A 13,644-nucleotide genomic window follows, 5' to 3' on the forward strand; every position below is an offset into this window, starting at 1 on the left:
AATTAAGTGAAAAATAGATCGAGTAAAGATGGTTAATGTAAATAATCACCAGGGAAGTATGTCGGGAATGGAACTTTGTGGGACAATTCATGAAACAGAAAAGTTTAGATAGATCTGAACCAATCAGCACTGAGCTTATAAATCCAAATACTCCAACTAGTAAATCACGAAGTGTCGCTGCAGCTGCCACAAAAGCATTATGAAAAAGTGAAAGAAAGGCAAAATCACCTCAAGACAAACCAAGCTGAAAGAGACCCTACCACCAGTCTTCAATCCCCTGGGCTCCAAACAGGCTAGCTTAAAATAAGCCATCCAATAGCCCAATAAGATGGGAAGAAGAATTCTGTTTTTTATACAAATTTCAGGGTTATGGTATTGATGGTAACGTTCATAACATCATTGTATCTTTTCTTTCTAGTCAACTTTTTATTCTGACTGATATAGCTGATATACAAGTCGACATGGGACACGAAATGTCACGTTTCGTTTAATCCTGTTAAGACTAAGCTCATATCTTTTAAGCATCGGCATGTTCCTTTTCTTCCTGAGATCCTCAACTATAGTTCTGTTCTTGATGAAAAATCTTCTCTGAAACTTCTTGGTATTTCTCATCAAATCTTTCTTGGCGTTCATACATTAGGTTCACTACTCTTTTTGCTTCTCGTAAAGTCGATTTTCTTAAACTCTTTATCACACCTGAAGCTATTCTCTATGTCTACAAATCTAATATCAAACCATGCGTGAACTAGTGTCATATTTTATAATGTACAAAAACGTATTTGTAATTTAATTAGCCTTACGCTATTTTCTTCTCTGCAAACTCTCTCATTCTTTTTCATAAATACTATTATGTTATGTGTTCTTCAGAATTATGTAAGCTATATTCTGCTTCTTTTGTTCTAGCTCATTTGATTCGTTGGTCTAGTAGTCTTCATCGATTCAATATTTCGATGCCTCATTATAATACAGTTTCTTATTCCAGTACATTCTTTCCAAGAACTTCATGCATGCGGAACTCTCTTACTTCTGTCTGTTTTTTTCCTATCTATAGCCTTGGTCTTTTCAAAACAAAAGCCAATTCTCATCTCTTGTCTTTGTGATAATCATCTTTTATTCTTGCTCCATCAAATGACTTCAGCATTGTCTGAAGTGATTTATATAAAAAACAAAAAACGTATTTTCTTCCATAAAAAATGTTTAATCAACACACAAAATTCAGATTTCACAATTGTTTATAAAATTTGCAAAAACAGTTTCACATTAATAACTGCAATTTATAAAAAGAAGTATTCAATTGGATTAAAATTGTGACACCTCTGTAAGAAGGAAATTGAGATTTAGACTCTGCCTCTTAGCAAAGCGTATCTGTTTTATACTATCATTCTTTTTTTTTGGGGGGGGGCTCCATTAATGAAGTGAAAATATTTCTAGACAATTTAAATCTTTATCTCAATTCAGAATGCTCCTTTTTGAGGAGCTTGATTTTCCACACATTACAGAAAAACTTTGACTTCTTGGAAATGTAGGTAAATAGGAACCCAAGCTGTGCCTACGAGTTAAGAACACATAAAAGAAGGCGTCGTTATTACTCCTTGATGACTAAGATTTTTATGGTTAACAATGTCTGATCAAGAGTGAGAGAGGGAAAGAAATAGAGAGAGAGAGAGAAAGAGAGAGAGATACTGGCAGAGAGAAGAAAAGTGAATGTTATATATATATTGTGTGTGTGTGTGTGTGTGTGTGTGTGTGTGTGTGTGTGTGTGTGTGTCTGTGTGTCTGTGTGTGTCTGTGTGTGTATGTGTGCTAACAGGCCGTCCGGCATTGCCTGGTCGTAGAATACGTTTAAATATGATATTTTGATTTCTGCAGATTTCGTATTTATTATTATATTATATTGGACCCAATATATAATAATGATTTAAAAAGTAAAGAAAATGACTCGTGAGCAACCACCGAGAATCAAAACCAAAACGTTTAGCTTAGGTGCGACCAAAACGGAAGGGAGGAGTAAATATTTTTGACTGAGTCTCTCTTAGAAATCTACAAAAAAAACTAGTAATTATCTAATTTTTTTCCTATCATTAAGTGAAGAACGAACTTTATAATGGTGTATTTTTTTTCATGATCGATATATATTTATATATCTATATGCCTAAATATTTCCCTTCTTTATTTGTGGGTATAAATATGCTTAAAATATTCTGCCGAAACTGAACAAATTATATTGTACTGTGGGGAAAGTGAAGATTGTAAATAAAACAAACAAAAATACAACTCTGCACTATCAGATCATAAGGTTGAAAATCCGGCTTTTGAATGTGTATAGTTGTTTATATTTGTGTTTTGAAGTGAATATGTTAATAATTATTATCTTTTTGATTAGGAAAACAAAAATTGTCTATTTTCATTATTTTTAGAAAAAACACTACTTTTTAGTCTTTGAAAAATAAATTAATAATTTTCTTTTAGTGAAGCCAATATTGCCAATATACTATTATGTAAGAAATGCCTTAAAGAATAGATATCAAAGAGAAAAAATTCGATAAATAACTGCGCATTTCGCTAAAAATACGATAATTTCGTTCGACAATTCGTTGTTACATATTATTTTTTTCATCTACGGAAGACCATACGGCCTAAAGAACAGTTGTTCCGTATTTACAAACAGTTGTTACCTCCCTTTTCAAAAAGATTACGTCCAAGTCTGCCGCTGATGATGCTGTGACTTCCACATGATTTAGTTCAAAGTGTGGGGACTTGCATCTACTAGACTATCGTCCAGAAACACTTGGTCCTCATGGCAAGATAGGGTCAAAACAACTAAGCGTGATACTAGATGCAGCTGTTGCCCCAAACACATACCGCGCCTAGCATTCCCAAAATGGTCACCCATCAGGTATTGGCGAGCCTCAACGTTGCTTAACTTCGGGGGTTTTATATATATATATATATATATATATATATATATATATATATATATGTGTGTGTGTGTGTGTGTGTGTGTGTGTGTGTGTGTGTGAAACAAAATAAATCCACTTAGTCCTAACGTTTGTTTTAACGGTTAAGGGAAGTAAAAAAAGAAAAACCTTATTCTTCACTTAATCGTCAAAACAAACGTTAGGACTAAATAAATTTATTTTGTCTTGTAAATCCTACTGTATTTTCTTGAAAAGTAACGTTAAGTTTGGATTTTTTTTTAATTTCACCACGCGATATCTATATATTGAGATAAAATATCGAATTATTTGAAATTCAGGTACTTATATTATAATATTTTTGCATCGTATTATGGCAAATTATCATAAATATTATTTAAAACAAATTTTTTTTAATTTTAAATTCTATTAAAAATACAAGAAAACGTTTTATATTATTTTGCTTTTCATATGATAAACTTTTTATCTTTCTGGAAAAACAGTTGCTCAAGAATAATAGATTTTAGTAGAGTTTAACTCGTTTAAAAAACACAATTTGTTTTTGTTTTTTGGGTTTTTTTTTTCATTTTTTGGCTATGCCTACTTTAGCTTACGATTTACTTTTTACTTTGAGGTTAATGCTTGAGCCATGAATAAATTTTTGCTGCAAGGCTAAAATTAAAACATGAACCAATAGCTATTACGTTACGCATGCATATTCCTAATGCCGTCGTTCAATCTTCACCTGGCAAATTCAATATAACATGATAGGCAGGGCATTTCATATTTAAGCGTGACAGATCAACCACCGAACAACGATGTTATCTAGATTGAATCGACACATCACAAATTAGGTGCGTAAATTCAAATTGCTATTTCAATCTAAAAATAAAATGTGACCATCTGAACGGACGGAATTTTCGACATATCTAAAATGATTTTAAAGTATCGTCTGACCTTTTTCGTAATCAAACATTTTGTTTAAATAACTTGTATAGTCATGAAAAAAAATGTCATCTAATAAAACTTTTTTCTACCCTGAATTTATTCATGGGATTGCTTCGCTAAAAGGAAAACTCAGCCTATCGACCCATAAACATTAATAACATGTCACATCTTGCCGGAAGAAAGAGAATACACACACACACACACACACACATATATATATATATATATATATATATATATATATATATATATATATATATATAAATATATAAATTTGTCGACTTACTAGTCACAGAGATCGCAGTAGTTTTATTCAAAATTGAGTGTACGCCCTTCGTCAAAACTGACAAAAATATTATCCTTCCTCAGTGTTCGCAGCAATATTCATATACAGAGAAAGAAGTATGAATATGTGAAGCGCAAAACAGATGAAGAAACAAAGAAAACTTTTCACACTGGAAATAAAAAAAGGAAATAAAAAACGAAAGAATCGGTGTAAAAAAAAAAAAACGTTCATTACTGAAATGGGTTTACTTTTTTTAATTTTCCGATTGAAATGGATTCGTCTGACATTTTTTATTTGACAACTTTCCTCTGACTGGCGTACACACACACTCTCTCTCACACACACACACACACACACACACACTCACACACACACACACACACATATATATATATATATATATATATATATATATATATATATATATATATATATATATATATATTAGTATTGGGACGATTATTCGAAACAGAATCGGAAATTTGAAAATTAGTGGTATCAGAATCAGTATTGGAATTGGAAGAATTTGAGCCAATTTCCGATGGTACGATACCTTTAGTTTTTATTTATTTATTGGCATATGATTTTATTTAAAACAAAATCGCCGACGGCTTGTAGTATTAATATAATATCAATTGATTAAAACTAAAATCTAGAGATAACTCCCTCCTTCATGTGTGCATTACGTTTGAGAAAATATATGCGCATGTAACATTTTATAATTAGAGATTAATAAAAAAAAAAATCGGAATAGGTAATTGTATCGACATGGTGAATTTAGTAAAGAATCGGTACTTGTAAGGTTTTTAAAGCAACTTAAAATCATGATTTCTTTTAAAAAAAAAAAAGAAGTTTTTCACATTTTTATCAACATGCCACGTGATCAAGCGTCAAATGTCGTTTACTCGTTCTCTTTAAAACTTCTTTTCAGTTCTTTTCTTTTTATTCTTTTCACACCTGTGTTTACTGGTATATCTAGTTGATTTGTTTACTAAACTATATGCGATTACATCGGATTGGTAAGTAAATATAAACCTCACTTTGTACTTTTTTTTAATTTGATATATACTTCGTTTCTTTTTCTTTTTCTTCTTATTTTGTCTTTGTTTTTGTTTTTTCTTCCTGCTTATTTTCATCAATATAATCTCTATCTCTACTGTTATATAGAAGTCACTTCGTACGAGAGAGAGAGAGGGTTCTTTTTTCACAGGTTTCGGAACGCTGTGCCTGTCTTTTTCAGATTTCAGACAAAGCTAATTTATATGTCTGGTAGTGTTCTTAGATATGTTTTGTACAGAAATATATCAGATAAGTATCGAAAATCGAAAATATCCAATCTTAGTAATAGTTTTTTTTTTTTTTTCATTTAAAGAGAAAAATAATGATTTTTACAGGGGGAATATTTTATGTTACACCGGCCAAGTAAGATAATAAACTTTCAGTAAATCATTTCTTCTTTACAAAGCCCAGGTTTATTATTATCAAGAGATATAGCTCAGTGGTAGAGCATTTGACTATAAATCGAATGCTGCCCTGTTCAAGCCCGGGTGTACTTCAACAATTTTATTTTAATTTTTTCTTATTAATGAGTTCGATTTACGATAAAAAAAAGAGGTATCATTTAAAATCGTAGCAAACTATTTATTTATTTGCATATTTTAAAACTAAACATTAATCAGAAAAGACATTTCCAGGGCATTTATCGTCAAGCCAAATATCTGACGTCATATTGTAAAAAATACAGACGGAATTATCATTATTATTTTATTTATTTATTATTTATTTATTTATTTATTGCGAATTAGTTCACCGAACAAATTATTCCTCGTAATATATAATTAACAAGGTATTGATTCTATAATAATACATAAGCAATGTGCATCATGTTTAAGCGTATTTTATTACTGGGCAACGCCGGTTGCCAGCTAGTTATATACTAAAGCAATTTCATGTTCGCGCATACGTTATCACTCTTCACCCATTTTTTTTTAAGATTTGTTATCAAAGATGGTAACTAGTGATTTCTCGAATGTCGCTAAAATAAACAATTTCGAATTTATTAATTTTAAAGTGAATTGCTCCAAAAATCAAATGATCTTGTCTTGTCAGATAAATAATTACAATTTTAAATAAATTCCTGAACCATGACAATTAATTTGAAATATATCTAGTTTACAATTAATTATATGGTAAAAAAGCAGAATATATATTGTTAAAAAACATTAAAGAGCTATAATTTTAAATAAGTAAGTTTTACTTATTTAAAGACGATTTAACTGATAATTATTTTAACGGTAAGAATACGAAGAATATTTATTGAAAGAGAAATAAATTGATATTAAATAAAGATTGAAAGATATAATATTAAATAAATAAAAAGAAACATTTATGTATTTAAAAATATGTTGGTAATAATGACAATTATTTTTCTGAAGAAGAAGGAGATATTCTTTCTTAGTAGTGACCTTGGCAGACATTTATTATTTCGAAAAGTATATAGTTGCTAATTATACAGACTGTATTAGAAAGCACGTGAATTTCAATAGTGTCTTGCTAGCTATTATTATTATTATTATTATTATTATTATTATTATCATTTCTACTATCTTTATTATTGTTTGCTGTAGTAGTAGTAGTAGTAGTAGTAGTAGTAGTAGTAATTTATATCCGCTATATGAGGTGTGGTGTTTCAATATTTTGTGTGCCAATTCCATTAACATAACTTGCATTGCTTTACAGCTTGTACGAAGAAAACTACTCGTGAAAATTTCATAAAATAGTCCATGAACTTTTATGCTACATAGTATTTTTATGAGAGAGTAAATAACTACGATTAATGTATTTACGTGTTTTAAACCCCATTAAGAATTATGTTTTACTCAAAAATTAATTCACTTTGAACTAATGCCAATACTCTTTATGTATTTTTTTGCAGATTATAAAAATGGCACTTAAATTAAATTTATTTATATTAAATTTATATACTTTTTAGTAAACAAATTGCATTATGTCACGACAATAACAGAGCTATTGTTTTAGTCATAATATGACCTTGTCGGGTGACCCATACTTCCGGATGCATTGGAAGTCCAACCTTAAATGACCTATCAATGCAGCCGAAAGTAAAAACAAAAAATGAGTGTGTACAAAAATATTGATCCTCATTTAATACTGAGAAATATTATATATATATATATATATATATATATATATAATTATTTTTTGCTATAATAATTACATACCTACAAACACTAGTGTTTCATCCTTTCGGGATTCTTCAGTGCAGGGCGTCACGATTAACACCAGCCGAACGATTCGAACCCCGCACCACGAGACATCTCTGGCTCGATTGGCGAAGACCGTATCCATTCGGCTACCATTAACCGCGTGAAATAGCGTTGAATTTAAACATTTTAATTTTTAAATGTTCATTTCCGTCAGTCAGAGAGTGATCTAATCGTTATACGATGATCCATGCATAAGAGCTAAATATATATATATATATATATATATATATATATATATATATATATATATATATATATATATATATATATATATACGCTTTGTTTGTCTAACGACTAGAAATTACATAAAAATTATTTTTTTTTCTGCGGTAATTCATGGTGGCTTATGTTTAAATATTAGGCTACAGAATCAAAAGTGACTTTTTGATTGAGTTCGAATTCTTAGATTGGCAGTACTTATCGCAAACACTCAAGATCACGTAAGCATGAAACACTTGTGTCTGTAGAAAAATAAAACTATTTATAATATGTGTGTGTCTTTGTTGTGTGTGGTGTATTTATAAATATGTAAAAATTGTGTGCGCGCATGTATAGGATTAGATACTAAATCCTATACAGTAATCCATATATGATTGTTCTCATAAATAGTTGGATTGACTTATTTTCAATGATTCATGAATGTAATTAACGTATAAGAAACATTTATTAATATAATTTTTTTTGTGTGTTTATTTGGAGTAGCGCAGTTAATCTGGTGTTGTCTGATTTGCTATGAGTTTTCTCATTACTTGAAAAGACACATATTTTTTTTGCATAAAAAGGGACGAAAAGACATGCATTCACATCAACACACGCACACACACATACACACACATACACATACATATATATAAATATATACATATATATACATATATATATATATATATATATAGGATTGATATGTAGTTTATATATATATATATATATATATATATATATATATATATATATATATATATATATATATATATTAAAAAAATGATCCTATTTGCTCCGGATTGAATGATGATTAACAGTTGTTTCACACTCCCATATTTTTATTGTCATCGAATTCGGTGAAATCGCCCATTTTTTCAATTAAATCGATTTATTAGCTGCTCTAGTTAGGGGGGGGTGCATCGCGGTTCACCAGGAAAAAGCTTCACATGTCTCCTCGCAGTGACTTAGTCCACAATACATTGTAGCCTACATTGCACCTACTGTTGATTTTATAAAAGTATTTTTATATGTAATGACCTGAATTAAAGATTAAAATACAAAAATCAAGTATCATGCTTCAACTGTGCTCTAAAGAAAAATATTTATTTCGAACGCTTTCATATCAAAGAACCTATTATTGATTTTATATGCCTGGATTTACTGCTTGTGCGGTGATAATAGTTTGAATTGTATAAAATGTAATGTCATTAAACTTTAAAATTGATTGATTTCGAACGCGCCCCTGTTATATTGAAGAAGCTACTGCTGATTTTATATGTCGTATATTTCGGTTTGTGTCGTAATAAAACTTCTCAAATGCACTTGCGATGTTAAGCTGCGTGAGCTGTTAACTTTGGTTAAAACTGCCTGTTCCTTATTTCATCGGATTTTTCTGAGTGTCGACTACCGATACTTATCGTAGACATTCCGAAAACCTATGTAATAAACACTACCAGGCACATAAAGTATCTTAGTGTGAAATTTTACAAAAATCGCCCCAGCCGTTTTCGAGTCTATATGGAACGAACACACATGTACAGCACATGTACAAACACACACAAAGTTCCTTTTATATAATAGATAGATACATAGAGATAGAGATACAAATCAAATAAATATACATTGATATTCATGTAATTTGAGTGGGTGATATATCTAGCATCTATAAATATATATATATATATATATATATATATATATATATATATATATATATATATATATATATAATAAAAAAATGCTATATTTATAACTCGGCAGTAGAATGAAAAGCGTATCTTATTTTTATTTTATTAATATTATTGGAATTTTTTCCTTTTTTCCTTGTACACATTTTTGTGAATTTTTCCATGGATTTCTGCCTTTGGATTATTATGGACCATCTTCTTCCAATTACGGGATTTTGGGATTTTACTTGTGCAAATGAAAATTCAATTAACTTTCTTGAAATTATATACTTGGATTTTACCGTCACTGGATTATTTATCTTCCACCAGACTATCCATTCATGTGTAATCACCTTTTTCTTCACCATATTCCCTCTGCTTCACTTTTTTTTTTGTTTTCAAGCAAGATCTTTGACTTACTTATTGTTTCATCAAATACTTTTGCATGCAAAATCCGATCCTGCATTTTGCTAATTCCTACCCTCTGATGAGAAGGAAAGTATTTCTTCGAAACTCCGCGGATTAAGGAATATCCACTTATCTAGTGTTTCCTTTTCAGATTAAATATATTTTTAACTCATTTCAAAGTGTTTTTAACGTGTTTTATTAACTGTTTGCTCGTATATATATATATATATATATATATATATATATATATATATATATATCTTAGCACATAAATATATATATATATATATATATAGAGAGAGAGAGAGAGAGAGAGGGGGGATACAAAGAAGCAGATAGACAAACAGATAGAAATAGAGAGTGAAGGAAAGGAAAAGGGGGAGTGTTGATATTATACATAGGTGAGTGTGTGACTCCTCCCTTTTTCTCTTCTTTCTCTTTCTCATTCTTTCACCCTCACGCTTACTCACAAACGAAATTGTCTGCGACAAGCCTCATCTTGAACAATCAAGTTGATCCACTAAGGACAATGCCATGATTAATGGCTTTCGGTGTGGGCTGTTTCTATAGTTACCGAAACACACCTTAACCGCATGGTTGCGGGTGATCATCGTGTATGACTTCATACTAGACTCGAAAGCAAAATTCCCTCTTTTCCCTATAAAGATAAGAACGCCTTATCCGTCACCCAACCTGATGTTATTCTCCTAATGGATACAGCCTCAGACTATGGCTATCCCGAGTTTGAATAGTATAATGATAGGGCTTACTTAGGCACTCATACATTTAGGATTGTTACTGATCCTAATCCTACCAACTCCCAGCTATCGGTTAATTAACAATTGCGTGTGTGGGGGGGGTTATTCTTTTGTCCCAAACAAGCAATATTGACACTAAAGCGTCGGGTTATATTGTGATAGATTCTGACAAATTTATAGGATCAAGCTGATGGTGAGTTTGGCAGCAAGATATTTGTTTACATTACATTTATATTTCTTCGGAAACAGGAAGCAAGAAAGGCACTCGAAAAGCAAGCATCATAAGACATAAGCTATTAAAGTAAATGATTTTCCGGCATCTACGAATCTTTTTAGTGAGAATTTACTATATTTTGTTGAGCGGGGGGGGCAAGTGATGTAAGTTAAATGAAACACATTCTATGGAAGTATTGTAAAGCAATTACAGGAATGCAACACTGCGCAAATGCGACAGAAACTGGAACTTGGTAGACAGTGCGGAACCTATTAGGTTAGAAATTTTCTTTTAGCACTCTGCCAAAGAGGTACCAAATAATGGCTGGTTCACCAACACGTAGCAACAATATTTATGGTGTTGAATTAATCATTTATATTAGGCGTTGAATTATATTACTCTAAAAGAATTGATATGCCGTAAAGCTGGCAAACCAAATTATATCGAACACAATCCTACAGTAGCGTATTGATGAAATCTTTGGTATAAACCAGTCGGGGTATACGGTTGGTTGGACAGTCAGTTCAATAGTGTTAGCCACCGTCATAATGGTTGCTCTATTATGTTGAGGTGATGCGCGATTCTATGCGTGTATCTTCCTGCGCTTTTTTTTCTTATGATGCTTGCTTTTTGAGTGCCTTTCTTGCTTCCTGTTTCCGAAGAAATATAAATGTAACGTAAACAAATATCTTGCTGCCAAACTCACCATCAGCTTGATCCTATAAAAATATTTTTTTTCTATCTTTTTGAAGGGGTTGAGCTATTGCCAACGAATTGCCTGAGACACCATTTTTTAAACAAGGCACTAACCGTCTTGCTATCTACATTCCGTTCAACACATCTGGTGCGAAACTGATATTCACGACGCGTTGTTGATTTTTATACATATACTAGCAGATCGCCCGGCGTTGTCCGGTTGTAAAATATATTTTAAAATAATATTTTAATTTATGCAAATTACCTATTTATTATTATAGACCCCACTGTCTAAGTATTGTTATATTGTGTCCAATATATAGTAGTTATTTCAAAAGTTAATTTGTTATAGAATCGAAACCAACACATTTAGCACTCTAGCGTTATTCGTTACCGTCCATACGCATATAAAAACTTTTTTAAATAACATAATTAAATGTATAAAATATATATGCGTATACGTCGAGGTAACGCGTTTAGTCGACTTACGCCTGTCAACTTCAATTTTTGATTCCATTTTGAGCTATTTTACTGACTAAAAACTTAATCTAATTTCTTCCACAGATCCAAATACCCGATATATCCAAATTCAAGTCTGTAGACCAAATATTTGCAGAGTAGCTTGGTAGAGACACAGGCAGACAGACGAGGTAACTCTTATATAGAAAGAGATTATGAAAACTTACATTTACAGACGCTTTATAACTGATACATTGTACCCTGTTGTATAAATACAGCAATTAATATAATTATGGCAAATAAAATTGAGCTAGGTTTCTGTTCAGTCCTAGGAGGTTTACCTTCGCAAGCTTTATGTTATTTCTAAAGAATTGTCATATCCAGGTATAAAGAAGAAATTAGTTTATTGGTAATCGCCTAAGCACACTCAGCGAGGAATTTCGGTGACGCTGATCGGGCATTTTTTGTGAGTCGGAGTGTGCCTATACTTGTGGGCTTAAACTTGTGCGCTGGCTTCTGAAAACCACGCCTTAACTTGTGTCTAACTTCTTATGAGGAAAGAAGGCATTATCTTAAAAGCATTCCCTACATCAACTGCATATGGATTATCGAGAATCGTCACACCTATATACTGCAGTCATTCCCCACGACTATATAATAAAGATCATGAACTTAATATAATAATTAAAGACGATGCAACTTACAATCACATCTAACTTACAAAACTACATTTTACATGGTACATAGCGAATACATGAACGTAAGTCAATCGTGGAACTGTATACTTCTGCTTGACAACCTAGGGACAGTGCTAAGTGTTGTCTATGCCTACTTCTTTATATTGTATGAAATATTTCTGAAGTTATACAAATGAAACGCTGATAGCAAAAACTTAAATAGTGATTACTGTTACCAAACAGCATCAAATACATACATAAAATTTGGAAAAATCGGTATTTTGAAATTTCGACTCCGACCCAAATTTCTATGCTCAAAGATCAAGATCATATTAGATGAAGACTTCATTGGCTACAATATGGGTCAAGTAGCATGATCATATGATAAACCAAACTGGCCGATATCCAAAAGTGTGAATTACGCCTTTTCCGTAAGCTTGGATTAAACCTTTAACTTAAATATTCTAAATTTAAATCAGTTTAAAGTTTATCCATGGCCGATATTTTAATCAAGTTTGATGCCGATTGGTCAAGAGGTGCTGACATTAGGCTGTAAAAAATTATGATGACGAATAAAATTAACATAACCCCTGTTTTCGCGAAGATAACAACTACCCAACCAGCAAATAAAGTAACTGTCACTTCTGGCAATTTCATAGTCGACCTATCGGACTACAATCACAATAAAGGTAAAATTTATTTATTTAATAAAGATATATACCCCCCTACACAAAATCTAAAGGCAGTAGCTTTTGTGCGATATGAAATATATCTAAGAATTAAATTGAATTATATTTTACAAACCAAATGAACACAAAGAAATAAAAAATAATACACATTCTTATTTTTACACATTTTGCCAACAGATACAATAAAAAAATTATCGCCCACCGTTTTATAAAAGCAAAACACCAATTAGATAACTTTCTACACAATTAATAACGTTAAAACATAAGCAATCATTTTCTAAAGAAACATACAATTGCAGACATCAGTAACGATTAACAAGTGTGAATTTGGACTAATAATTTTCAAAACAAGAATAGCACAACAACACAAAAATAATTCACATTCTTACTTAACACATTGTAGAACAGAAATAATAAACTGTATTCACCAGTGCTTTAT

The 13,644-nt window shown here is 31.1% G+C and overlaps 1 protein-coding gene across 4 annotated transcripts in view; it reads left to right on the forward strand.

Annotated features, from left to right (window-relative positions):
* The first annotated feature begins 5,031 nt into the window (after nt 1–5,031).
* Nucleotides 5,032–13,644, forward strand: part of LOC145266488 (uncharacterized) — a 167,585-nt gene continuing 158,972 nt past the window's right edge. For all 4 annotated transcript variants that reach the window (XM_080122207.1, XM_080122210.1, XM_080122208.1 and 1 more), the window contains exon 1: nt 5,032–5,168. The gene's annotated coding sequence lies outside the window, so the exon portion shown is untranslated. The remainder of the gene's footprint in view (nt 5,169–13,644) is intronic.

Source organism: Euprymna scolopes, chromosome 41 (assembly GCF_053919585.1).
Source record: "Euprymna scolopes isolate OS-2025 chromosome 41, ASM5391958v1, whole genome shotgun sequence".
Lineage (NCBI taxonomy): Eukaryota > Metazoa > Mollusca > Cephalopoda > Sepiida > Sepiolidae > Euprymna > Euprymna scolopes.